This window comes from Lipotes vexillifer, unplaced genomic scaffold, assembly GCF_000442215.2.
Source record: "Lipotes vexillifer unplaced genomic scaffold, Lipotes_vexillifer_v1.1 scaffold645, whole genome shotgun sequence".
NCBI classification, from domain to species: Eukaryota; Metazoa; Chordata; class Mammalia; order Artiodactyla; family Lipotidae; genus Lipotes; species Lipotes vexillifer.
The window spans coordinates 498,068-501,697 of NW_006777439.1; positions in this window are offsets into that span (position 1 = coordinate 498,068).

Genomic DNA, 3,630 nt, shown 5'->3' on the forward strand with positions numbered 1-3,630 from the left:
CCCACTCCATCCGCCACTAGCTGTGCCGGCCCCACTCTGTGCCAGAATGCCACCCTGTTTTGAATTTTTTATCTGGTAAATTGTTTATTTTTGTTTCATTATTTTTTCAGGGGTTTTCGCTTGTTCTTTCAATTGAGGGTAGTTCCTCTTCCTTTTCATTTTACTTAACTTTCTCTGTCTATGAATTTAGGTAAACCGTTACCTATCGTGGTCTTAAAGAGGTGTTCTCATGTGGAAGCCTCCCTATGCAGAACACGTGTGCCCAGTGCCTTTGGTGGGAAGGCTGGAAGTTATGTGGACGCCAGTCATGTCTTTCCTCAGGTTGTGCTGGCTGCTGTCACCTTGGTAGGGAGTGTGGCTGGAGGAGCTAGAGCCTCACAGTTTGAGGTGGGACTTCCTCTCTGCTCGCTGGCTGTCATCGTCCTGTCAGGAGCGGGGTCTGATCCCTAGTTGCTGGAGCAGAAGCCCTGAGGGTCAGGCTTGCATTGGCTCTGTTCCCTTTAAGTGTGTATTTTTCCTTCTCCCGCACTGGGACCTTTGCCCCAAAGGAGGGGAGTGCTGAAGCAAGTGGGGCTTGTGTTGTTATAGAGGACCAGTGTGTTGCCTGTGTAGAAGTCTGCAGCTCTGCTCGATGCAGCCCATGGTTGCATCTTTTCCCTGGTCTTGGCTGCCCCAGATCTAGTGCTGTGCTGCCATGGAGTGAGTGGGACTGGAGCGGGGCCAGAGCATTGGCTCAGCTTGGGCTGGGGCATGCAGTGAGGCAGCTGTGGAAAATCTGGACAGCCACGTTGCTGTCAGAAGTTTGAGCTGCTTCTGGAGTGCTGCTTTGAGTGAGCACCAACAGTGGCTGCCACCACCCCACCTGGACTATGTCCTGGGCTGCCTCTAAGTCCTTAGCTCAAGTCTTTACCCAGGTCCTGACCACCCTAGATCCAGTGCCACACTGTGGAGTGGAGTGAGGAGGGTCGAGGTGTTTGCTTGAGTCTGTCTTTTCTTCTAAGATTAGGTCTTCCCTTGCTTTGGCTTATTAAAATGTCTTTGCTTCTATGAAATATGTGTTTTTTAAAACTGGCAAAGAAAAAGTGGACAATGACATTATGTCTCCTCGTTCAAATGTATTTACTCAGCCTTGAGTCTGACTTCTGGATCCATTCAAGGTAAGTGGCTTGAGGTAAATTTCTAATTTTGATTTCACCACATGTAAAGTCACAGAGGTTCATAATAACACATGTAATATTTGCAAATAACATATGTAATATTTGCAAAGACCTTAGCACACTTTGTAGTACATGGTAGATGATCAATAATTTGTGGTAGTTATATGAAAAATAAAGACGATAGATAAGTGTCATCATCCAGATAAGTAAATTAAGAAGAGTGTCTTGATGGTTTAAACTTACCATGTTTACACCACTGTGTTAGCTAAGTTTTTCCATTTTTCCACGGTGGCTTCATTTGGGACCTATCCATGCTTTTGGCTCCAAGAGTACGTCTAAGCAGTAAGCATCAAGGGGGAATTTTCCTTTCATGCAGACAGCCAAACAAACGGACCTGTGTTAGTTGTGAGGAGCATTCCAGAACCAGTGGTAGAATGAGGTTGTGCCTACTGGCTGAAGTTCTTGTTGGATCTAGAATTTAAACTCACCTCTTTGGTTCTAGGACTAGTATTTCCTATTGTACAATGCAGATCTTTGTATTTCCAATGCTTAATAAATCATAGTTTTTTAAAATTAATTAATTAATTTATTTTTGGCCACGTTGGATCTTCATTGCTGTGCGTGGGCTTTCTCTAGTTGAGGTGAGCGGGGGCTACTCTTCGTTGCAGTGCGCGGGCTTCTCATTGTGGTGGCTTCTCTTGTTGCAGAGCATGGGCTCTAGGCGCATGGGTTTCAGTAGTTGCAGCACACAGGCTTTAGTAGTTGCAGCATGCAGGCTCAGTAGTTGTGGTTCACGGGCTGTAGAGCACAGGCTCAGTAGTTTCGGTGCACGTGGCATGTGGGATCTTCCCGGACCAGGGCTCGAACCCGTGTCCCCTGCATTGGCAGGCAGATTCTTTACCACTGTGCCACCAGAGAAGTCCAGTAAATCATAGTTTATCAGTGTTTGTTGATGATTTAAATGAATAAATGTGAAAATGCACCTAGGGGAATACAATAGGTCCATAAAGCATTAGGGTTTTCTCAGTTATCTGCTGCTATTTGTTTCAGGGACCTATCTGAAATAGATAGCATTTTGACAGGTTACCTTTAACTTACTAACTTAAGAAAACAGAAAACAGGAAAAGGGTGGGAATTACTCTTGACTAAAACACATTTGTGTTAGGTCCATGATGGGTATTACAGGTATTCTGACAGGCATCTTCCTGCTCAAGATTTAAGTTAAATTTGAGCTTGATGTCTAATAACATCCAGACTTGTTTCCCAGGCACTTCAGAAGTCGAACATGGGGGCTTCCCTGGTGGCACAGTGGTTGAGGGTCCGCCTGCCGACGCGGGGGATGCGGGTTCGTGCCCCGGTCCAGGAGGATCCACGTGCCGCGGAGCGGCTCGGCCCGTGGGCCATGGCCGCTGGGCCTGCGCATCCGGAGTCTGTGCTCCGCAGTGGGAGAGGCCGCAGTGGTGGGAGGCCCGGGTACTGCAAAAAAAAAAAAAAAAAGTCGAACATGTTTTCCTAGACAGGTGACGTTGTGGGGCCTTTAACTGACTCTAATGCAATGTGGGCAGTGCAATGACTGAATGATTTTAGAAATATTGATATCTATAGGTCACTCTATGAGTAGAGAGGAGGCAAACACTTCTGCTGTCTCATATTTATCTGGGATTCTCATGTCACTCTTATGGAAAGCTGGTGGCTTAGTTTTTAAGACATCCACTTTGTTCAGGTTCTGCATCAGAAGGTAGGGAGGGCCATAATACAAGAACAGATCCAGGTTTTGTGAGGCCTGAAGCTTTAGACAATTTAGGGTGCGCTATTGTTAAAAAAAAACATACAATCATAAATTTAAATATTTGATATAAAAGTGAGTAATTAGAAGGGATCAGTCCTTGCAAGTAGAGGTCACAAATCTGGTTTCATTAGCTTCCTGTAAATGTGCCTCTGTAATACTGGAAGCAACATTTTAAGACAACATGGTAAATGTTGATGGGTGGGGCATTTCCAAACATTTACCAGTAAGAGACACATGTATATGCTAAATGTAGCTCCAGAGATAGACATTAAGTGCCAAGTGCTCAGAGTGGAGGGAAGCCGGGTTGTAGGGAAGACAGCAGAGAAGGGGCCACTGTAAATTATGCATCCAGGAAGGCTTCAGTTAATTGGAATGCTTAGGGAACTGGGAATCCTTGAGTTGACTTTTCAAATTAATCAAAAACAACAACAAAAAAACCCCATCATTTATTGGCCATCAAAACTTTTTAAAAATCAGTCCTTTTCTTTTTTCCAATTTTCCTGTAGGTTTAAGAATTAAAAGAAAAAAAATCAATCAATGTAATTTACCCACTGAGTTTAAGGAGAAAAGAAACCAAATAATTACTTAGAGGGGGAAAGTACAGTATTCACTTGGTGCCTTAATAGAAAGTCCCCTGTTGCTTGGGTGACTGAAGTAGCACCCGTGCCTGGTGGCAGCAGGGAT